The following is a 26242-nucleotide window of genomic DNA, read 5'->3' as shown; positions in this document are numbered from 1 at the left end:
AGGGATTTATATTAACTCAATAGGTTGCAATGCTATATAAATGCTTTGTAAGCAAAACCAATGGTTCCACCATTCTGCTTTGCGAAATAAAATCATTTCACAGGAATAGTGAATACAGCCCATTTGTTGCTCAACAGCTTCAAACTTATGACTTGTAAGAAAAATTCCCTTTATCATTTAAATCACCCATAAGTGATTGTCGACTTACTCTGGAAAACAAATATAAGAGTCTTCTATGGTGGTCGTTCTTTTTAAGATATTGGAACGACATTGCCCGATTAATTTATCGTGAACATGTATATTCATTCATATCTCATTCCATCAAAAAATGTTTAACTCATTAAATCTGCTAGAAAACAATTTTCCTGTTTTATGGACGGAATAAAATAAACACTGGAATATGACATGTTTACATCTCCGTTTTTTAAAGTGATTTCAGCAGATGTAATACAATTTACAATATGGTATTATTCTTATCTAAGATGTTTGTACACGTGTTCTTTTTCAAGTACAGTAAACAAGTTTAAAATCTAACTCCTAATAATATCATGTCATAAAAACAATTTAAAAAAAAAGTCGAATGAAAAGGACCTTTGATCATTAATTTATGAAATATATCTGTCTGTATCATGTTTATTATAATTTAAAACATCTTAATATCGCTTCTCAAACACGGTAACCAAAGAATATAAAAATCAAACGTTTTACTGAGGTTAAATTAATGTATCTACACTATAATTATAATTATTTACGGGGAAAAAACTTTTAAAATAAAAATTGCATACCTCTTTTAACATCCATAACCTTTAAAGAAATACGAGTTTACTGTCGGATTTCGTTACTTATAGGAAATATACACTCATTGTTGGATATCTCATTTGTAATGTATAATACGTTGACCAAACGTGTGTCCTGCAGTTACCCTTGGTATAAATTTTAGATATATTTATGATAGAGATACGGTTTATGGACTTACAATTACGGCCATAAGTATATAGTTTCGCTGTGGGTGCTATTCCAATCTCTTTGTTTCTTCATAAATAATGAATAATTACTACCGTATAAACGCCAAACGTAGCAATGCGCGTCTAAGTGTATTAACTGTTAACACTAAAACTTGACCGTAATTCAATTATAATTATCAAGAAAATTGCAATTTCCCCATTGGTAACGATGAGCCAGCTCTATATCAATCATGTGGTAGAACCAAGGTAAATCGATGATTTTCGGTATTTCTTGAAGGCGGATTGAACAATTCTACCATTCCGGTCTAAATGGCATTGCAGTTAGCCATTTGATTAAATAGAAAAAAAAATATCAAAAGACCGAGATCGACCATTGTACTTTTGATACATGTATGTACTTTTAATTTAGCTTGTGAAACTCTTCCAGACAAGAAAAACTGAAAGATTATTATCAAAGCATGCAGTCAGAGTTATGCCATTTTCGCGCCATTCCCTTTCCATTAATGACTTTAATCTCATTAAATACATGTACGATATACAAATATTTTCAGTGTTTGCGGATGTCAAGCAAATAAAACACACCATCGCTCAATAATCTGCCCCATTTAAGTGTAATTTACGATTTGTAATCTTGATCAATTTCATCCATTGAATTTGCTTTCAATATATCTTGTCATAGACGTTATACCAAGTGTTCCGAACAGCATCAAAGTCGGTTAAAAATTCAACGCAACGGTATCACCTTTCTCAAAAAATGAGAAAGAAATGGCAGATAGATATTCTAAATTAATTCTTGCTAATAAAAATTTACGAAATTAGTATTGTAATATGTGTAAAAGATTTTACTTACAAATAAACTCTGGATCAAAATTTTCTTATAATCTGTATTTAACACATAAATTTTTCTTGGGAATAAGTCATAAAGAAAAAGAATTCTATCCTGTAGTTCTTTTCTTATTTCATTTCCGTCTGATGAAACACCCTTTTGCTCTTACACCCTTTCCCTCATAATCAACAATACGTACTAATCTAGCTGACACTTGCTCCCAAGAGGCTATCGCTTTACAAAAAAATTATAAGGGTACAACTCTAGAAGGATTTTGTTTCTTTTTTTTAATCAAACGTACTGTTATGTTAACCAATCTTTTTCCCGTCCTACGGAGTGTTAATCAACCACCGTCCATACACATGACTTGGGGATGGTGCACAGATGCGTACATGTAATCAAAACCATGTGTTACCACTTGCAGAGACCGATCACATCCATTTCCCTATCTTAGTTCCGTCTCTGTGTCATGCCATTAATTGTTTAATATCAACTCTGTCACCCTAGCGCACTCAAACTTTATTTTGCCCTGAATTCGTTTTTGTGAAATAACACATATAAACTAATTCTATCAAATAACAGCAACACACTCTAAACTTTTTGTCTTACGAAATACTTTCTAAGATATGTTTCATTTCCTGAGAGCATTTTTAAATAATTAAGAAGTATTACATATGCCAAATTTAACCGGTTTTTCAAATCAGTCTTAATTTTTAATTTTAAGGTTTCGTCTATTTCTTATTGTAGCAAGTAAATCGCAATAGTTATATCTTTTCTCACAATGAATAAATACAAGAAATAAGAAACTTTTCACCTATTTCATTTCCTACAAGTGGTTGGTCAATTATATCCATTCTAGATCCGAAAGTAATTACATCCAAAGTCTGTGACAATATCCATAGAAATCAACTAAGGTCCACTGATACAATATTGCGCCCGGGCTACCAAAAACTGTAACAATATGTACATATCCACGTTTTCATCTCCGATGAATTTTGACGTTAATGATGTTTTAGGGGTTGCCCGTCTATCAATCCTTCTGGAACTCTGTCAGCACTGATCTTCTTATCCAACTTTCTGCGAAAAATCTGATTGCACGCGCCGTGCGCGTATGTAAAAATAAACAGATCTTGTCAATATTTATTCCACTGGTTAGAATAGATTTTAAGTACCCCACGTGTAATTTCCTGGCGAGGGTGTTTAGAGACACAACTTTCGAAATTTTAAGACAACATAACCTCTTGCTTCTCTCGTGACGTAATCACATTAAGGTGCCCACCACCAATCCCGTGACGACTTGAGCTGAGTCAGTGCGAGGAGCATTTGAAATGACATAATTGGCTTTGTTTACCCACCCTTGCACACAGTGTCTAGGAAGAGAGCATCGTTTGCGCAATGTTTGAGATTATTTGCGAAACGTTTGATCATCATATCCAACAACGCAGGTGTTTTGTATCTGAGACTATTTCTGGAACAGTAAGTGAGCTCGTTTTGTAAATGTAAACCCTAACCCGACGAATATCAACAAAGATGCTTAGCAAGATCTATCTTCTGTTACAACTCTATATCTTAGACAAATCTACTGGTTTAAGTTATTAAAGGATATTATGTAACGCGCACTCGATATTAAATTCTAGCTCAGATTTTTTAAAGACGATTCTACCACCCAGAAAGAGTATTGCAATTTTTACATAGATACAAGCGGTAAATGCCCTATAATTTATACAATAACTTTTAATATTGTACATTCATATGTTTTGCAATTACTTATGAGTTGTGTATTGCAGGACACACAGAAATAATGAATTTAAGCATATCACAGATTTTGAGGGAAAATCTTGAAACCCTTGAGACCCTTCCTACAATTTTTTCCTGCATCAAATTGGAGATTTTCAATGACATTTGTAAATAAATATGCTCTTTTAAAAATAAAATTATACCAAATAATCATACTTTTGAAACATATTTGCCAATACTGAAGAAACCAAGCACAATTCATTCCAAGTTTCATGTTCAAATTACTCGTAAATAAACTTCATAAAATATATTTTCCTGAAAACTTGCCTGTTGTTTAAAAGTAACAGTTACTGGTTCTACTTAATAAACGAGGGAAATGAGAAATAATTACCTTACAGAATGAACATTGCAGGATTAATACGGAAACTCTAAATCCATGTTCTATCCCAGACAACTTCGTGATTTTAGAATAAATTTGATCAGTTCCCAAACCTTAAGAAAGTCTACTTGGATGTTCCTTATTAGTGAACTACAAGCACTTAATTTATCCATTGTTTGACATTAACCGTTTCTGCCCCCTTCGAGGGTTACATAATAAGTGTTATGGGTTACGGTTTTGCCAGACTCCCGACTACCACATTCTGTTAATTATTTTATTATATCCATGTATATATTTATATATATACCATATAATATGTACATTGTATAATGTTTATGTAAACGCGATTTAACGGGGATAAGCATTCATATTCTCTATTTTCTCTTTCGAATTATTCAGTTTGACAACGGCAGCTTGATGGCAGTTGTTAGGCTTTTTCTTGGACCAGTTCGCAGTCACAGAACAGTTTCATTTTTCTTTTGGATGTAGGGTGGAAGGAACTATTAACCCTAAAGAAACTTATATGACTCATACATTTCGAACGTTTATACAAAACGACTAAACACTGAAGGTATTTTCTTCTAATTTCTGATGGCAAAATGTCCACTATTGCTTCATCAAGTATTTCGGCACAATTTTATTCTGATGCACATAGTTGATGATATTGCTTTTCAATAAAATTATTCTTTTTTAAATTCTTCATGTCTGAGAGAACTGAATTCTTGCAATTTTTCTAGAGGATGTACATTTGGTTTATTGTGCCTGTGGTTTACCTCTTTTACAATGTCTGGTTTTATAGAAACTCACAATTACATGATACACTTTAACCTGATCTGACTCGTATCAAAGTAACTACACGAAACAGAGAAGATGATTCACTGCTTAACTCATCTCTTCTGAGTTTATCAGAAATCTGGCACTGAAAACTAGGTCTAATGAAACAAAATTAATCATCTTCTCAACTAACATTGTCATTTTAGTATCGATCGGACTGCACAGATTTCGTTAAAAGAAAAAAAAAACAAATGACAATTTGAACGATATTATTAACATACAGAAAATATAGAATTTTTTCTATTAGAAATTGAAAAAAATTACTTAGGGCTTTGGGTTTTTTTTTTTACTGTTAAGGAGCAAAAGTACATCGCTTATAATCCGAGGCTGTTCAAGCACCATTCTATGATTAAGAACTTCGTTGAATGCAGTTGGAATTATTCTTATAAAATGTTAGGCAGTGCATTTAATTATCTCGGATAGCAATTATACTTTCAACATGTCTGACGTCAATTATATTATGATTGGTTCAGGAAATATTCAACACCTTCCGTACATTTGCTCATGAAATAAAACAATCTACAAGAAACAACAACCTTCCAAGAGCCCCATGTTTTGCTTTAATCATATAGCTGCCGAAGTTATCCGATAATTACATAAATTTGTAAATATGTATAAAATTAACACAGGGTGGAAGGCGAATCGAGAGTCAAAACATACGAAGAACACACGTGCAGTCGGTAATTAAAGCCGGAGGAAGTGTCGAGAGGTAATCCGATTAATATGATTTTCGATACGATTGGTATTTTACCTGCTGCGATTGGTTGTTATTTTACCAAGTGCTTCTTAAGAATCTTTGGACCCAGATGGTTCGATATGTAAAGCCGCTACCTATACGTTTTCATAGCTTTAAAGATAAGATAGCGTGCTTTTGGGCGTTTAGTCCGAGATAATATTTTTTATTGCGGCATAAACCTGATACTCTTTCAGATCTCTCGGAAATTGAGCAATGTGCTTGGAATACTTTTAAGTGTGAATTCTACACACGCCTTGCTTTCATCATCGGTTGATTAAAAAAAAGCAAAATGAGGCACAGTTACCATCATGGATTTCCTTTCATTCGAAAAGTCCTCGCTAGAAACGAAATTCATGTTAATAAAAACAAATATTAACCCACAAATTCTAAAAATATTTGTCGTTTATATGATGTTTTTAAAAATCTGTCTAAAATGCATCAAAATTGAATTAGTTATTATGAAAAATATTTTAAAACCCAGCGGTTTGCATTCTGTTCTATCTCTGCTTACTGAGCTCTGCTTTGGAGGATTTACCTGTTTATCAAAACATGTCTGCTGAAAATTGAAAGCAAATTGCTCCTGGGAAATGTTCAGCATATTAGCAATTTAAATCAGGAATTTTACTGATAAGAAGAATATTCAGATTTTCAGCTTCAATTTTTATCTTTTCAACATCATATATCATAGTTTGTTTAAATGACATACTAGTATTTGTACTAGTACCTCTTTATTAATTCTCAAGACAAAACAGGTATACAAATATATAAGTATATGTGGCATTCTAAGAGACACTACATTCTATTTCAAACATTCAAAGACTCTGCAGACTGACATACAAATTGATAATAGCTACATATGTACGTTAGTCCTCCGTGTATTCTTTAAGAGACTAACACTGTAAAACCTTCTATCTTCCAGTGAACCTTTTCGCACTTACTAATTCTAGCGGAGAATACTTTTAGAGCATTGTTGACAACGGTTTTCCCCGTCGTCAAGAGGTAATCTAATTTGGCGTTTCATACTTAGAATATCTTTTATCAAATTATAGGTAGCCACAGGGCGAATAGGCTAAGGGATGTGATGCCAATCCAGACGATGCTGATTCGCTCTGTCTTTACAAGGAAATAACCGTTAGAAACAGATTAATTGTCTGAAGAAGAGTTCTCCGCGAATATAAACAATCATTTGTCTTTTGAAACAATTTTCTATTAATTTTCCATATAAATTGATTTCAGTAAAATATTTTTATGAAGAAAACCTATGACATAATGTGCAAATGTTATGAATTAAAATTTGTTTAGATATTAGCTACGGAAAAGTCTTGCGCGGATATTTCTTGCCTGACATTTTGGCTAAGAAAACCTGGTTTATGAACATTGTCCAAGTAAAACACGGCGGAAAGCCGCCAAATGTTTGTACGAAGCTTATAGTAGTTTTGCTAAGTAATTGAAGAAAGTTATGATACGATGCACCTGACCTGAAAATTATGGTTTACTTTGGAAGAAGATATAATCGAGACATTCAGCCATGAGCATATTAAAGTATGAAGAGATAAAAATAGGATATTACATACATGCCTCGCGAATGAATAGCTGCATGATGCCCTGTCATGACGTCACAAAGGTCACCTCACAGTACCCTCAAAATGGAAGAGATTTTGCCAAAAACCCACAAGCGATGTACAACACAGAAAGAATAAGGCTACGAATTAGATATCCTTTCTTTAACATCTCAGAAGGAATTTTATACATTCTTAATGTCAACCAATGTCGGCATAAACTTAATAATCCAGCTATTAAACATAACTGATTTCGTGTCATCCGTCAAGTCCACAAGCAACATATCTCTCCTACTGACTCTCTGCAATAGTTAGTTCAGTCCTATGTCCCATGCTTGTATCGACTAGCAAATGCCAAACGATCACTCGATAATCTGCAGCACATTTTTGTTTTCTTGGAAGGGATTGAATATCGTAGTGAATATTAGCAAAAACACAACAATAACGTAATAGTTAAGAACAATATCCATAGCGACGAGGACAATTATCACTCCGCCAAGTGTTTTACATATCTACCAAGAATGATATGAAAATGAAAAATGACGAGAAACAAGGTGAAAATTGTACGGCAAAAGAGAAAGGTAAAAATGGACAAGTATTGGAGAAGCAATGTTCGACAAGATGCATAAAGTTTAAAATTGGATGAGAGAGCAAGCCGTGCACCCACAAACACTAATTATCTGTGGCGTCTATTGACCCGAAAATAGAGTCAGTCACCTAGCTCCTGAACCCGGTTTAAACGTAAAAAAACACATATATGTGTATTCATCTCAGGAATTGCTAGAATTCTAATTAGACAGAAAAATGTATTGCTCACATTTGTAACTAATTATATGTTAGAATCTATCGATTAATTCGTCTATGAATGTAGTTTTCTTTTTGAAATATTTCTTAAACATCGGACCTTTAAAATTTATAAATTCATTTTGATCATTATTATTTGTAATGAAATTTGAATCTATATATACCAGGACTATTTATATTTTGAGGATATGAGATAATTACCTAAAAGCAATTATTTTAAAGGTCACATCTTCCAATATATCTTTCTGTTGCTTACTATAAAAAGAATTCATATCGTAAAAGTATTGATGTGGCCAGAAAGATTTTGTTCTTTATAAATATCCACAGATTAATAACTTGTTCCCATTTGCATTCACAAATTACCTATTTGATATATTTATAAGCCCGTTCAGTCATATTGTATTCTTTCGATGTTACGATTACTTCACATCACGCTATATCTGAAACATTTAGTTCTTCAGGGAGGGAACACGTAGACTCCATTGGAAATTGAAGAAAAGATAATGTTTTGTTTTAGTTATTATATAAAAAAAATGAACTTGAAAATCTGCCAGTGTCTGACATTTCAGTATATTTCCAGACTGTTTAAACATATGGTGCCGAGAAAAAAGATTTTTTATAATTCAGTTTCAAAGTAACCTTCATGAAATGTATTTTACTTGTTCTTCCAGTTAATACTGAAATGAAAGAGAATACTAGTATTTGATTTAAGTTTCTTTAGCGTGTCTCTTTCCAACTACATCTAGACCTATTTAAAAGTATATTAATCGTTTATTAATTAAACGTGCTTTTTAAAAACAACCACTGTCTAGAAATATTTTATCTTATATGCTCTTTTGTAGTTAAGTACCTGTAACATGTAAACATGGATCATCTTTCCCTTATAAAATTGCCGAAGAAGCAATCATAATACCATAAAATATAATAATCTGAATATAACATCAGATAAAAAAAAGTGATATTCTTAAAATGACATTATTATTCTTAAGTAAAAACATTTTATTGACTATCAACAGACCTTTCGTGCACATGTACCCTACACCACACGTTCTTTTTCTTTTGTATGTACTATCTACGTGTATTGATTTGTGCATCTTTATTCCAACAGCAGAAATAAGATTATGTGTTAATTTAATGTAATTACTACTAATCTTCACTTTGTTCTATAACTACGAATGTCAAGTTGGGAAAAAGAACTCATTCATCAATTTCTGGATGTCCACTCTCTAAAGATATACTGGTAAGTTTGTTGTAATTCCTTTTTTGTGGTCGATTTGTTGAATCAGGCAACATCTTAACGATAGAAAAACGTTTCTAAAATATATAATTATCTGCTTTCTTTGGTTAAACATAAAAGAAACCTTCCCAATAAGCCTCCTTAATGAATCGGGAGTAGATTCCATTTTTAGCTTGAATCGATGAAAATTTCTTTGTTTGTCAAGGAAATTTTCCTTTGTAAACCAGTCGAAAGTCGTAAATTGTATAAGGAAAGCATATGCATTGGGTTCTGAACTTTATTTTTACCAAGACTTGTAGCATACAAGAAAGGCATTCCTTGAAATGTTCGAAGTATACTGGAGATATTCATTTAATAAGATTCAGGATATGCAGATATTGATTTAGTTTACCAGACGAGAGTGGACATCCAGAAACAATTTAGCACATACTGACAAAAATGAAAGAATTAATTTATTTTTTGAATAAATAAATTAAAAACTAGTGTCATGTTGTGAATTATAAATTTACTTCGTGGTGAGACATGAACACGTAAATTTAAATAAATATATAATTAGTGAAAAAAATACAAATTGTTATAGGTAGTGAGCCAAATGGTTTAATACGGAAAATATTGGAATTTTCTGAATCACTATTTCGCGATCCTGTGTTCTACTAGAAAAATTCCCACGGTTTACGTCAAACATAAATTGTACCATTCCCCCCTTGAAGTACATTTCTCTGTTCTATATTCTACTTAATTAATTTTCAATCAAATAATGCACCAATTTTCTAATAATAGTTTCTTTCGGGCCACAAGAATCAGAGTTTCCAGAAGTTTGATGTATTAATCAACTCTACATATAGAGAAAGGGAGTTGCAACAAATATATCACATTCTGCTAAGGGGGAACGGAACCAATTCCAAATCTTTTTTGTGCAATCCCCACGTTGACCTATGAATGGGACGTGAGATGACTTTTTCTATTGGTTTTACGTCTGGGGGAAGATGGAATACAATAATCTAATCTTCATATGATCTCATTTCGATTGCAGCGTCAATCACTTATATCATACTGCATGACACATTTCTTCCAAAGGAGCAATTGATTTTATTCGGGAAACTTTCTCTTTTTATGTTGGAAACCATTGTTTCAAGGACACTTCTTTTCTTTAGAATTAGCTATAATTTATATTGGACTTTTATTGAATCAATCAAGCTTGCAAGCATATTTAAACAACACGGAACTCTACAGCTTTCATTTCTCATTTAATTTTAAAGGCTTACCAGAGAATATACTAATAAAACTAAAAATATTTCTTCTCATCCATACAAGAAAATTAGTTGACGATATCAATTTTTAACAAATGAGAAGGCGTTATTATTATTTTTTTCTTAATGTCTGTGTTCACTTCTTCAGTATCTTACTGAATTTCCTCTGTCATAATTGTCTCTTCCATTACTTCACAAAATTAAGACGTGATCTTTATCATTAGCATTTCATGTCCTTGGCTACAGTGTACATATTATCTAGGGGACATTTGATAATAGATATGCATTCATTTGAGCCATCCACAAATGGAGTTGTGAGAGCTATTTTGCCCTAACCTTTACATTTGTAGATTAACTGCACATCCAACAGTCATAGATACAGTATGTCTGAATACCTATATTTATCATGTTCATGTATCAGTGTATGTAACATATGTGAAAAAATCTTTTGTTTGAAACTATCTCAAATTTATCAATAGATTGTGCCTGGGTGCAACATGGTATTTTGCTACATCCTACATAATGCGTTCCAATTAATAATTTTTTTTTAAAAATCGAGACAAAAGTTCAAAGCAGATTTGAGAGCAACCCACGTTGTATTCTTTTCTTCAAATAAATCTACTCATGGCGTTTTCAATTAAACAATATAATTAAAGAAACTTGATTGCCAAATCATCTTGAAAAGCGGTAATGCCTAGAGGGTTCATTGTAAGGTTGTTATGGCATTAGCCGCTTTCAGTCTTCTGATTTCACTGATTAATGTAATAACACAAAGGCATTATATTTCTAGAAATGAGTGTAATGTTACGAAAGAAAATTGGAAGGAAAGGATATAAGCCACATTGTAATGTAACAAGACTGGGCCGCTTATCTCATTCGTAGAGTTCATTAGTCTGAGATCGTGTATATACTTAGGGTGCTTATCTTTAAGTCTCAATTACTTTTACCAAACCAAAATAGAGTTAAATTGTTAGCGTAGACAGAAACTAAAAAATAAAACTCTGATAGGTTTGCACGTAAAAGCTTTATCATTTTCGAAAACATAGAAGTTTATAAGAATCTGCATATTTTGCAAGATCAGTATCTTGCTGAAAAGTTTGAATAATTTTCATAAAAAGACTGATTGTGTTGGGTTTATTTTCAAAACATAGAATAGTTTATCGCATCAGCTGTCATAGAAATCAGGAAAAATGTACAACATTGTACTGTTGAACATTTTATATTAAGCATTATAATCTTGTTTCAAGAAACCAACCAACCAACAAACAAACATCTTCTATATGCCTTGATTTCCCTGGTATCGTTCAAATTGAAAAAGACCCGCTCAGATTTATTTTATTGCCTTATTAATAGTCCATAATTTACCTATTTACATTTTTCTAATAATCATATATCCTGAAGTTCAAAAGCAAAATGAGAAGAAAAAAATCGATTTACGTAGTCTTCATTCCCATTCCGAATTACTCGGCCAAACGACATGATCTTTCCATTGATTTTGTTGGTGTTTAAACGCTATGATGGCAGATGCATGATGGTTACAGCATTAAATTTACAGAATAATTGTTTTATTCAATTACTGAAAACTTTCACTTGGCCTTAGGCAAAGCTCTGCAAATTATTCTTTTACAACCATCGGTTGTCGCCATATCCAGGAAAGTGTATAATTATATTCTAACTACTTATAAAGAGCAAGGGTATTATAAAGAATATGGTCAGATCACGAAAAAGTTAATTATTTTAACACAACCAGAATTATTTTTTTTAAATTAAAATTATATATTAAGCAATTGAAAGTACATGCTTTTGATTATACAATAGGCACTCTTAGATATTACTTTATGTTTGTACTCGATACTAGCAATCTGTGCCAATCTAGAAGAACGTTTAACTTATAGCTAAAGCTTAAATAATTTCAATCAGAACTTTACATCAAAGTATTCAGCTCACTACTGCCCTGAAGCTGCCCAAAGACATCTCTCTGATGAAAGCCCCGGATGTGGATTAAAATTACAGTAGGTCAGACTGCGTATGCAATACCCCCGGTAACTGTTACCATGGCAAGTTATAATAGAAGCACTGCAATTTTCTTTTTTCAGGCACAAAATTGAAAGCCGAGCTTTCAGAGAAGCGAAGATTAATGTATTTTTAAATCAATATTTTTTTTTCAGGTGTCATATATACTTTGTATTGTGTAATTTTAAGATATTGTACTTGGATCTATTTTTAAAGCTTTCATTATTTTTAATTTCAAATAAGGTATTATATAGCCTTTGAATATTCTTTCACATTGTGACATAATTCACAAACCTTTAAAATGAACACTGAGAACAAATTAATTAAAAATGGCCACCTGAAGGAATTCAAAATGATCGATCTTAATCAATACTACAGACACGATGCCCATAAGCTGTTCGAACACTCTGCTCTTCTTTCGACAACTCAAAATAATGAAAACAGACATACGGTATTTTCTAAAGTGGCAAGTAAGGTCCAAATATTTACCAAACATAACCTAATGATACTCCCAACAAGAGCCAACCAAACAACTTCCACTCAAAACAATAATTCTGTCTTGAAGATCTTCCAAGACCCAGCAACATCTGAATGTACAGTGTACATGTGGAATATGTCTATCAAACTGACAATATCACCTGTTACTTCGTAATTATAGAGAAGTTCTGCTAGACACTGAAACCGATCCAAATGCCCAGATATCAAAATAGTTCACTATTAATAACAAGCCAATGAAGCTAAGGAAATCTTTTGAGAAAATTGGCAACTGTTTCTAATTTATATATTTTTTAACCTTCGCCTATTTACTTTTTCTTTGATGATTTTTCGTTTTTTGTGAGTTTGTGTGTGCCTTTTTTACGAGTAATCTTTGAAAGTGAATTTTAAAATAGCAACATCTCCCGAGAATGTTACTGAATATGATGTATGCAATAAACAGAAATCGTCATATGGTTATATGACGTCATGATCCCTGAGGTTCACGATCTTTTTTAGTAAGAGGATAGTATATGTAAGCTACAGATTTTGTCATTTGACGTCATAAAACAAACATAAACTGCTTAAACATGTCTGTTTCCTCATAAATCAGAATTCTTCTTAATCAATTTCAATAATTCAGTACTTCATTTCTCATGAAGTGGTGATGTATTGTTTCCAATTGTGCAAAGTTCATAATTCTCTAAGGCGCTACTGGCTATTTTCAAAGCGAAATCTTCTTGTCTGCGAAACATCAGAAATCAATGCAATGCATTAGATGACGAGAATGCAATCATAACCGAGATTTAATGAAGCTTTAAAAAAGTATGTGATATCTTTGCTGCTTCACTGACCAACAAGGAGGAAAAAAAGCCATTTAACACTTCAATAAATATTATGTTGGTTCTTTAGTGCCAATGTTAATCAGTTGATAATCATTTATGCACTGAATTCATACATTCTTACATCATCATGCGTCATTTAGAGTCTAGAACCACAGGTACTTGTGGACAGTGGGGCTTATTTTACATTTTTTTCACAATTTATATTTAGTACACTTATTCAACATGTTTGCAATAGGAACAAATCGTCAAAACCCCAAAATAATCGCTCCTCAAAAAAATACCCCACTATACATTATAAGAGAGAAAGGTAAGCAACTTCGGTTTGTTTACGTTTAGGTAAACGCAACGGAAGTGCCTATTACCTATTATGATAACACCCGAGAGTGATTATTACGTCAGGCTAAAACTCTCTCGGACGTTATCGTAATAAGTGTAACATTTTCTATGCACTTCCGTTGCGTTTACCTTTCTAACTGGAATGCTGTTTGTGGGATTCTAAGATGCAGAGTCAATTCGATAGCATTTACTGAGACAGAAATATATGTAAAGACAGCGTGGACCGACATTTTAGGTGAAAATAAAATAAATACATGTTTTTAAACCCAAAGACCAGTAGGGTACAACGTAAACAAACCGAAGTTGCTTACCTTTCTCTCTTATAATGTATAATTTTTTTGTATTTTGGGGTTTTCATGTTGAATAAGTGTACTAAATATAAATTGTGAAAAAAATGTAAAATAAGCCCCGGGGTTGAATTAATATCGGGGGGGGGGGGGGGTCCTGTCCACAAGTACCTGTGTCTAGAACTACACATGTGTGCTAAAAGTCTTTTAAATTTATTATGGAATTTTAAAAAAATTTTACAAAATGCCTGATGAACTTTGGATGGTTAATACCATACATGTATAAACACCATAATATACTAACAGTCCCCCTTCGTGGCGCAGTGGTTAAAGAGTCTGCTCTAGAGTCGCGAAGTAAGGAGTTGATCCTTACGTCGCAGGTTCGAATCCCACTGTGGGACGTGGAGACCGGTCCTTCGGATGAGACCGTATAAACCGAGGTCCCGCGTTGCAGGTAGTGCTGGCATGAAAAAGATTCCTCCCTGCTCAATGGCCCTGAGTGCCGAATATACCCGGTAGTCCAGATTTTGCAGTTCTCCACCGGCAAGTGGTAGCGTCTCCATATGAGTGAAAAATTCTCGAGAGGGACGTTAAACAACATAAAATCAATCAATCATATGCAAACATTATAGCACTTCAAAGATTTGTCATAAAATGCGTAAATTGTGAAAAGCGGATTAAAATCTATATTATGATGAAATCTGCGATTTGGGTTGCTTGTTTATTTTTATCGGTAGCTTTACAATTTCTCGTTTTCATATTGCCTCTTCTATAAAAAAACAGAAAGTTGAACAATTTAAGTTAGCTTGTTCCACACCTTAATGTTCCACTAAATTTTAGGTATTATATGAAAGTTTTAATTTTCACTCAGATATGACTCTCATTTGTCTGATTTCCGTATAATAATAAAGTATATATTTATTATTCAGAAATCCATCACTCGTACACATGTATTAAGACATAAATTTGCAGCAATCCCACTTCAGATCGTAAGTGGTTTCAATAACAACTAATTCTTTTGCCTTGAGCCTCTCTGTCCACTACGAGACTCCGGCAATCAAATGTTTGCTTTCCATTATTCTGCAATGCTTAACATCAATTTGACACATTTCCGCTGCCTTTCGGAGATGCGTCTCTTCAAACATCCCAAGACAACATATCGACCCTAATAGGAGAAAGCCAATGCCGCTAAATTGATTGGCAAATAATGGATATTTATTCTTCCCGTCATCTTTAATTCCATGACTAACTGTCCTTAAATAGGAGACAGTGATTAATCTTGTTTTTAGAGACATCGTTTACGCCTAGAATTCGCTTTCTTATGTAGAATAAATGAACTGTTAAATATCTGATTAACATTTCGGAAACGAACGATAACTCCTGCTTGTTTTTTTTTCTATAATAAAGGAACGACATCCTTTAGAGATGCTTCAAGCATTGCTTTTCTCTAAAAAAAAATATGGTAGGTGAATTTACTGCAGAAATAGCTTTGAGTTAATTAATACAGCTTTGAAAACAGAGATGTCAAATTTTCAATTATTTCAGTATAATGCCTTGTTTTTGTTTTTTTTGTTTTTTTTTTTTCAATTTATTCATTTATCCTTGTGAACGTGCTTGTTACGAAAATGTGAATTAATATACATGAGGATGAGTAAATATTTTCATTTTTTTAAAAAGTGCAATTTATTCAGCGAGTACACATGACAGAGAAGAGTTCATATCTGGGACAAATGTATTTTTGATTAAAATATAAAAGACCCATTATACCACTTTTATCAATTTTTGATATTTCTTAGACCTTTAAATCTCGGAGATTATACATATAGCATGTATATGTAAATTGTCTGTCCTCACGCACTTTCAATCTGACAGAAAAAATATAAAATTTGCATGTATTGGCCACATTACGTGCATTTGACTTCAACAAAAGATGATATATGATAATAAATTAGCGCAATTTTTTGATGGTGCAAAAGACTCAATTCTATCAAATAATAATGTTTACAATTGACCGCCCAGAGGTAAAAAATAAACTACAAGAATCTGTAGGTCATGAAAACAAATCATTTTTTGCAGTCGTATAATTAAAGATTCTTGGGGCATATAGTTTTGGGTCTGTCTGTTTGTTTGAAAATGTTCGTATGCAGTAACTATGAAGTTGCCCATACTAATAACTTTTGAATGGTCGGTTATCGCTTTAATTTTTCTTTCCTTTTGCGAAAACTTCTATTTTCTACGAATATTTCTGACCTTTTGACCTTGATCTCAGTGTTTGACCTACTTTTGAAAAACAAACGAACGCATTTTCTAAGTAGTTGGTTCTAAGGTCCCCATGTATCATTTACGTATTCTTTGTAAAAATATTTTGGTGTCGTCTTTTTTGGAACATTTGACCTTGAAGTTTGACCTAAAATTGTTAGAAAATAATTTTAACCTTGGCCTTGAGCTGTCATAGAGGGCACATGTGGTTCATAATCATTTGTTTTGTTGTATAACTGGTATTATATACAATGTGACTTTCTTATTCTTCCCACACTTCTCCTTCAATATTAAAACAAAGCAAAAAACGCATGGCTGTCATTATTAAAATCGCTCTGTACAATATGTTAAAAAAAAGTGTTTTATGGCAGTAACATATAAAGGCAGTTGATTAAAAGTATAAAGGGTTTTGGAAGCAATCAACCACCCCGTTTCGATGGCAACAATATCTTCTTATTTTGAAAGTATATCAAACTCGCTATAATGTTAGGTTTAAAGCACAGAGGCTTAACCGAAATTAAAGAAATCTGACGCCCTTGCTTTGTAATAAAAATAAATCAATCAATGTTATCCATACAGAGGCAATCGTAACGTTTCCTCGATTTTTCGTATATTTCTTTTTACGATTTACTTTCACTAATAAATTCAAAAAATAGTTTGTTATCGTTTTTTCGAATCATCAAAAAGATAAAATTGCTGTATTTCTATAACTATATATCAATAATTTAAGTAATAATACTTTTTGAAAAAAAAATAAACGTCATTTTTTGTGAGTGTGTACATTACATTATATACATACAGTCTTAAAAATACTGATTGGCATCATTCTATAATTTTTGTAACATTTATTGCTTCTGCTTGTAAATGAATATCATTGTGAGAAGCCATTTTAAATTTAAAAATTTAAAAAGTAAAATATTTGATTATGATTTTTTTTGTCTTTGGCTACTTTAATAGTTTTCATATAATGATACCAATATCCACAAATGACGCTAATTGAATTCTTTGATGTTAAAAATAGACAGAACTGTACATGATATATAATTATGCCGTTACTGATGGAACTAGATTCAACATCAAAGTTAGAACCGTCCATATAAAAGAAACCTTTCTTTTCAACATCAGAGAAGTAATCATACACTGAGAAAAATTCCATAATATTCTCTACGTTTTGATTTTGTTTCTGAATTACTTTTCATGTGACAGAGATAATTATACTACTACATATATATTTTGACTTTTGATTGATTGATTGTATCTTGTTTAACGCCCCTCTCTAGAATTTTTCACTCATATGGAGACGCCATCCCTTGCCGATGGAGTGCTACAAATTTTGTTATATACTCGGCACTCATGACCATTGAGCAGTGAGGGATCTTTTTCGTGCCAGCACCAACTACAACACGGAATCTCGGTTTATACGGTCTCATCCGATGGACCGGTCTCCGCGTCCCTAAGTGTGATTCGCACCCGCGACGTATTAAGGATTTACTCCTTACTTTGCGACTGTAGAGCAGACGCTCTAACCACTACGCCACACACAAGACTATTTTGACTTCGCAAGCAGAAGATAGTTTTTTTCTTAAAACAATAATCTAATGGTGTATTTTTATTTTTAATTTTATTCTTTATTATTAAATAGTGAAATATTGGTTTTTCAGGAAGCGAGCCAATGTAGAAGTTTTCTTGTTTTTTGTTATCCAAAAAAAAATCTCATTAAAATTGCTCATTTGAAATCCCCCCCCCCCCCCTCAAGTATTTAAATGGTCATGAAGTCATAGGGTCACAGGTCATCTCTAAATGTAAACACTTTTAACGAATTAAACTAGAGAATCCGTGTAAAGAATACAGTTCTGTAAACACAGTTGTACAAGCTGTTTAACCTGTTTGTTGAAACAGCAATTTAGTTCCTTTTGATCAAATACAATAGGTTTATTAAGGAGCATCAGTTGGGATTTGAGTTTTATTTCTTGATCCTAATATGAGAAATACACATGTATATTGAGAGCGTTCGCAGAAATTTACTCGTGTTTCCTTTACTGTTCTCTTGCAAAAACAAATATAGGTGTGACGTCAGCATTGGTACGTCATCACATTATTTATACATGTATGTCCATGAATTGATGAAATATAGCTGTCATGTAAAGAAAATATTTACTAAAACATTGTGTTATATAACTTGTTTTCTGTTCTGGGTTTCCATCATTTTTATTTCTGATCTCTCACAGATATTTATAATACTGTTTCGAATATTGGCAAAAATACCTTAAATCCCAAACTATACGAATTTGACGAAGTTTGATCTAAAGAGAGTTTAAATTGCTTATTAAAACTTGTCATCAAAACAAGGATTCAATAATAGTTGATTGCACTTAAATTTTAAAAATTCAGTTTCATTTCTTTTGTAGATTTTTGAGAATATTTTAAAGTAAAAAAAAACGATCACAAAGAAAGTTCTAAAAAGTTCAAGTAGAAAACGTAAAGTTAATCTCTAGAACTTCATTGGTTATATAAATGTAATATTTGCGCTTCGTCAAAGGAAAGAGAAAGCTTTGACATAAACAGGACACCAGAACAACCGCTCTAATTTCCAATTTCGTCTTTTGTCATATGGCAGATCTTTGATTTACCAGTATGGTACTTCTTGATTTTTACATGTATGCTAACGACTATAATATTAACTTTAAACAATTAATTTAGACACAAAATGTACATTTATTTACATCTATACCTACCAAAAATGACCGTGACTCCACAACATTTTGAATATTCAGGGTGCTAACGTGATGATGGTAAACAGTCGTATAACAAGAGTATAATTCTTCTTCGGAAATTATTAATCAATTTTTTGTTGCAACAATCACATTGTCACTATAAAAACATTAGTTCCAGAGGAGCAAGCAGAAGCAAACAAGCATGAAAACTGCTGTTTATAACAGAGACCTGCATGTTGACCATTTCAAGAGAAAATGTTACGGAGTGTCACACAGGGAAATTGGATCGTCAATGTACCTCAGTAGGAGGCAGATCCATTCTAACTCAAAAACAATCTCTGCATCCACGTCATCCAAGTTGACAATCGACAAAACTCACACCTATGGAAGGTGATGTATAGTAACAAACTTAAAAACCTGTATATTTCAACAAGAAATGTGAAACTACGATCAATTCAAACGACGGGAATTAATATTTCTTCTGAGCGAGACAAAAGCTTTCTTCATTATGTGGAAAATAAATCGATGAGAAACGCTTTTCTCTTATTTTCCTCGGGAAAGTACAGAAGATTAAGGATGTGCTTAGAATATATTCGTTTTCTTGTGTCAGCTTTAATACTCTTTGTAGGACTAACGTAGAAATTAATCTAAGTAAGGTCTAATTCCCGGTTTTCGTTCCACTTCAAATGACTCCTTTAACTAAATTACATGCTTCTTCTTCACAAAAATAATTGAGATGTTTGACCCAAAAAACATTAAAATGTTTCACAGCTGAATGATGGAGTATTGCAAAGCCAATATCTAACACGGGAAAATCATCACTTAGCAATTAGCAATCTGTTGTTATCGATTACAACAAGAAATCAATACAATGGATGTCGCTTTATATAGAGCTGATACTTATATATCCTGACACTACGCTGAGAAGTCAAAATTAATAACAGAAGTTCAAATACATCCATTCAGTTGATAAATCCCTTCTCTCCAGATCAAGAAAGCAGACGTTGAATACTTGTATCGTTGCTCCTATGCAAATAAACTTCCTTGCTCCTTTAAATTCATTTGATTTTTCTTCTAATTGTTGAATCAAAAAGTTCACTTATTCACTTTTCATCGAAGATTTTATCAAAAGTTTTCAAAAATAGAAACTGTAATATCCCCCACGTTGTATGTAATTCCCTAACATTAGTAAAAAGGCATTTTTTGCAAAAGCGAAAAAAAAAATTAAAAATAGGTCGTGAGTAGCAGCAGATGTTTTTCTACAATTCCTTGAGAACTTAAAAACAGATAACCTCTTCATTACCATCAAACTCTCTTGTAAGAGGAGGTATGTTCATCTTTCATGTTACTATGGTAACGTATATAATCTATTACAATGTATTGGATGAAGTGGAATTTGTTTGAAAAGAGATATGTATTCTGAATTAATATCTCGTCGATTGTTTACGCTTGGTGAAGGCGGGGCCATACATGTTACGCTTTGCTGACAACAATTGCTCTACAAAAGTAATGCGAGATTCTTTCCGTTCGATGAATTGTTATTTATTTGATGCACATTTTTTTGCTGCATCGTCCACGATCTTTATGGCAAGTATAATGGGACGAAATTGATATGTTTGACGATATAATTTGCCTGAACAAAGCATGATTGCATTGTTTACTATCTCCTGAGATATAGCAGTTGTTTAAAACCATATTGATATTAAAAAAAGAATGTAGCATAGAAAAAAATCGGTAGCTTTTGATCACATTTATGATCGTTCAATATAAACTCGCATGACCGCGCTCGTATTATGTCTTCAGTTTACAAAGAATGGATTTGACATTTGAAAGAGGCATGATACAGAGAACCTTTTATGTACAATGTAGGAGTAGAAATAATCAATCTTTGTCAAGGTAACCATAAGGATTGATTTCAAGGAAGTAGTTTTGTGATGACGTCATAAGAAGAGATGCTACATTTACTGGACTCTTGTTTTATTCCGAATGAATATATTACCGAATGTAAGATAAAGGCCAATAAATACCTTTTACAATATATATTTACAGAGGAACATATTTATATGTGTTTATTAATGTAATGGGAATATTTTCATGCAGGCACTTTAACGCAAAATTATACTCTATCAGGTTAGTAGCTATATGCACCACATTTTTTTTTCTTACTGAGGAATATAATAATTTGCTATCGGATTCAAGGACCCTGATAATATTACATCCTCAATCAGGCACAGTGCATCTTTTTTTTTTAATAGGAAGAGGGAAGGGGGTCAGAAGAAATTGACAAATACTAATTAAGCAAAAATAACCCGAACAAAACGAGAGGGATGGGATTACTGCCCGTGTGCCTCCAAATTCTGCTTATTTCGACAAATGTCATTCAACGCAATTACACCCAACCAGGCTACAGGATCGCAAAATGAAATGTATGGGGAAAACGAGCACTATTCAACATCAAAAGTCCATTAAACAAGTAAATGCTGCGAAAATTACCTGCGTATACAAAGCATGCTTGTAATTCTAATGCAAAGTGTAAATAAATATTCTATTTAAACCCCTGTCTTTTCTTTCCCATTCAGGAAATAACAAATTCTGAAGAGCATTGTTCAAACGCCAACAACTCGCAGTATAACAGATATGAAGTACATGCATACAAAATGTACATTCTAGTTGAATAATTGGAAAACATCAAATACGGTAAGAATCTATAGTATACAGAATATAAGGTTAAATTAAAGGAATTCATACGAGTTAAGATATTTGATGTTTTATAAATATATTACAATGTAGTACTTAACATGCGTATTTTAATGTTGGTTTCAATAAACGCAAAAATTACCAAACACACGACTAATCGTTCGCTATATTGAGAAATGACTAGCTAAGTTTTGCATCACACATGGACAAACATGCACAGTGTATGTATATCGTATATTCTGAAAAAAATAGATATACGTACATTATACCATTGCGAGAACGAGTTTTGAATAATAATTAATTTTCTGTTTTTCTTGAAGATACACATAAAGCTTTGTAATAAAAATCTGATTTATGACCAATTCCTTTCATAAGCTACACGAGAACCTGTAATTCAAAACCAAGAAAATGACAGAAACATTCCAGTATATTAAACCTCCCACGCATGTCCCTAGTATTAGCTGGACTGAATTTAGCTTTGACTCATTGCTTTTTAATATCGTGAGCTACCATTTCGTCGAATTACCATTTGAAAAAAATGTCCTCCGTTATATACCCCAAGTTACATCATGCTTCTCTTTGTTCAGATAATGTAATATGGCCTAATTGAAAAACGACTCTGACAGGCAAAATCTGAGCAGAAAATCCTAAGGCATTTAGTGATGGGGCAATGCAATTATTATCATTGCGTAGTGAGATATGCTTTGGGACTTATATACTGAACAGTGTATAGGCCACCTCATAATAACAGACTAGGGACTGGGCAAATATTGATTGCAAAGTGTATGCCTAATTTCATCGTACTGGGGATGATATTTTGTCATTTTTATTACCTAATTGCACCAATGCAGCGCGGAGTCTATATTTTATAAAATTGTATAAACTTTATTTTTCCAGGCGATGACAAATATATTCTCGCGAAAGTTTACTTGGTAAACTTGCTTCATGTGCATGAATTCACATGTTTAATTATTATAAGTATAAAAGGATATGAAATTCAATTAATTTATTTTCTCACTTTGTTAATTTAAAAATTTCCTTGTATCTTTAACCGAGAGTTGTCCGCGATTCCGAACTGTTAAACATCTCAAGCTTGATATTTCTTTTTTCTCACTATACCGAAAGCTTGAGTGCGATGTTTATTAACATGAGGCCCATTGGTCTCAACGCTCACCTGAGTAATTATGGTGCTTTTATTCATCATCAGATTTTTTTTCTGAAAATATGATTATGCTTAACTTTCAACACATATTATGACCGCTCCATTTAACCGGATTTGAACATAGTTCAGCGTTTATTATTATACCTTAGAATGCTTCCATATAGTAAGATTTTCTCGAGGAACAGATTTTTTCCTATGTGTAACTTTGATTACATATTTTGTGTTTATTCAAATTTGACCTGAAATCTATGGCATGCTTCACAAAAATATAATCATAGTAAGATTTTCTCTATAGTTAACGGAAAAGATTTTTTTAAAGGATTTTTTCACAACCGTGAACTGTCATTTGCGACTTTGATTACACATTTGTAAACTATGGTTTACAACTCTTAACTATAGTTAACAATCGTAAATTATAGTTTACAGAGTGAATCTATGTTCAAAAATTTTGTTAACATTTTATTACAGACAAACTGAAATCTTATACAACCGTTAAATATAAAGATGAAAACTATACTGAAGTTAACTTTCAAACAAGTTTACATGATTTTTATCAATTGTGAAACCAGTGAATTTGGCGTCCATAGAAATCATATAGTCAGATTTTTTAAAACTATGCCATCGCGTTTTCACGAATTCTTACTTATCTCCCCTTTAAAGAGGGTCTGGCATTACTTGTTATGAACTTTTAAAATACTCTTCAAGGATTCTGTGTTGCAAGTTTCGTTGAAATTAGCAATATGACTCTTGAAAACAAGTCGAAATGTGAAAAAATTACAGACGACAGACGGACGCCGGACGTTATTCGATCAGAAAATAGCCCAAATCATCGTTTTGATCAATATATGAGAATAGTTTTTGAAAAGTGCAACTATTTGAACTACGCTTGACTTGGGCAACTTTCTAAAATAATGGGTTTTTTTTTTATATATAATTATTCAAACTTTTAAATATAGTTTTGCTAACTGTGTAATCTATGGACAAAATATTTTAAAACAAATCATTCTATATCTTAGAGAATTAGAGGTATTGCCCTGTGCATTATCTGAATTCTAGCAAAGCAGTCAAGTTTGTGTGAATGTCAGCTGCGTCTTTAAAGGAATCTTTCCTGATAATGGATTCCCAATTGCAAATGCCATAAAAATTTAGCTCAAACTATAATCACATGCATTATCAGTTATTACATTACCCAAGAACATCTTTCCATGGATTTTATTATGATCAACAGATTTTACATCCACCCTAAAATGCCAGCGAGATATTTGTAAATTTTTTACATAACAAAAACGGATTTAAATCACCCATTTCAGTTTCCTCATCTCTTGTACTATTTGCATAATTATGCAAAGCCAGCATAATGTAAAATGAGGTGGAAAAACTGCATGAGGAATCGATTCGATACTAAAACAAATTTGTTGTAGCTTTTTTCTCTTCTCATTAGACATGACTTATAAACTTCGGTAAGTTTGGAAGATTAAATGTTATTTTCTGCTTGTCTGGGTTGCTTGCTAAATAGGATTGGGGAAGTCTGTTCCAAGATTAGCATGGAATTCAGTTCAACTTCAGAGGGAAAACCCGGTAAAGATAGATAAATAATGACGATGAATATGTAAATCTACTAATTTACGCTAATTTAAGGCCGCGTATTTATCTGAAATTAAAAAAAAGAGGAAAACCTTGAATAAAAAGCAAACAAGGGGCTTAAAAAACATTTATATTAACAAGTTTTGTTCCACAGTGGAGGGGAAAAAATTCTAAATGTAAGCATGGTAATCTCTTGTTAAATAACTGTTTAGCAGTTTCAGGTTCGTGAATAATAAAGTGTATTCTTAATCTATGATACCATTATAATGGAAATATGAAATGAAATTTTGGAAAACTTTAAAAAAATATTAGTTTTTACATTTGCATAAGGTTCTCGCAGCATTGCACAATTTTACGACTTGAAATCGCATGATCCTATGGTTATTGGTTTAATTTCAAATTGTGTAGGATCGCCCGCGTGGCGCAGTGTGTAGAGCGTCTGCTGTAGAGTCGCAAAAGAAAAAGAGTCGATCCTTACGTTGCGGGTTCGAATCCCACTGTGGCACGTGGAGACCGGTTCTTCGGACGAAACCGTAACCAAAAGTCTCTGTCGAGACTGTAGCTCTACTGGTTTGTACTTATCAAAAAACCATTGCACTATTTTATGCATCTTTGTGTAGTCTACTTGTGTGCCAACTTATTTTGAAATCAAACAAAAACTGTAGAAGAAGTAGCGTTTTAAAGGAATTTCACAGAAAATTCTATTTTTAGTAACATGGCAACACCGTTCATCGAAATCAAAAACCGATGCACTATTCTATGTATCTTAATGTAGTCTACTTGTGTGCCAAGTTATATTGAAATCAGACCAAAACTGTAGAAGGAGTAGCGTTTTAAAGGAATTTCACAGAAAATTCTATTTTTAGTAACCATGGCAACACCGTTCATTAAAATCAAAAACCGATGCATTATTCTATGTATTTAATGTAGTCTACTTGTGTGCCAAGTTATATTGAAATCAGACCAAAACTGTAGAAGGAGTAGCGTTTTAAAGGAATTTCACAGAAAATTCTATTTTTAGTAACCACGGCAACACCGTTCACCGAAATCAAAAACCGATGCACTATTCTATCTATATTAGTGTAGTCTACCTGTGTGCCAAGTTATATTGAAATCAGACCAAAACTGTAGAAGGAGTAGCGTTTTAAAGGAATTTCACAGAAAATTCTATTTTTAGTAACCATGGCAACACCGTTCATCGAAATCAAAAACCGATGCACTATTTTATGTATCTTAGTGTAGTCTACTTGTGTGCCAAGTTATATTGAAATCAGACCAAAACTGTAGAAGGAGTAGCGTTTTTAAGGAATATCACAGAAAATTCTATTTTTAGTAACCATGGCAACACCGTTCATCGAAATTAAAAACCGATGCACTATTCTATGTATCTTAGTGTAATCTACTTGTGTGCCAAGTTATATTGAAATCAGACTAAAATTGTAGGAGGAATAGCGTTTTTGAAAAATTGTTTACAGACAGACGGACAGACAGACGGACGGACGCCGGACGCATTACAGTCGCATAAGCTCTTCTGGTCTCTGACC

At 32.6% G+C, this 26242-nt stretch overlaps 1 protein-coding gene and 1 long non-coding RNA gene across 7 annotated transcripts in view; one reads left to right on the top strand and one right to left on the bottom strand.

The window, feature by feature from the left end:
- LOC134248050 (innexin unc-9-like) overlaps window positions 1-26242 on the bottom strand; it is a 77358-nt gene that overhangs the window by 7560 nt on the left and 43556 nt on the right. Inside the window, exon 1 of one of the 6 annotated variants that reach the window (XM_062730479.1) lies at window positions 2606-3038. The exons of the other annotated variants lie outside the window; for them this stretch is intronic. The gene's annotated coding sequence lies outside the window, so the exon portion shown is untranslated. Of the gene's footprint in view, window positions 1-2605; window positions 3039-26242 lie in introns of those variants that run through there. 6 annotated transcript variants of the gene reach the window in all.
- LOC134248053 (uncharacterized) lies at window positions 3001-4602 on the top strand. Its single transcript, XR_009987966.1, has 2 exons — window positions 3001-3267; window positions 4307-4602. It is a non-coding gene; the product is annotated as an uncharacterized LOC134248053 (long non-coding RNA).

This window comes from Saccostrea cucullata, unplaced genomic scaffold, assembly GCF_032062105.1.
Source record: "Saccostrea cucullata isolate Sc308-1 unplaced genomic scaffold, CSIRO_AGI_Scuc_v1 ctg502, whole genome shotgun sequence".
Taxonomy (NCBI): Eukaryota; Metazoa; Mollusca; class Bivalvia; order Ostreida; family Ostreidae; genus Saccostrea; species Saccostrea cuccullata.
Note: the sequence above shows the minus strand (reverse complement) of the source record. Positions and strands in the feature narration are given on the sequence as shown.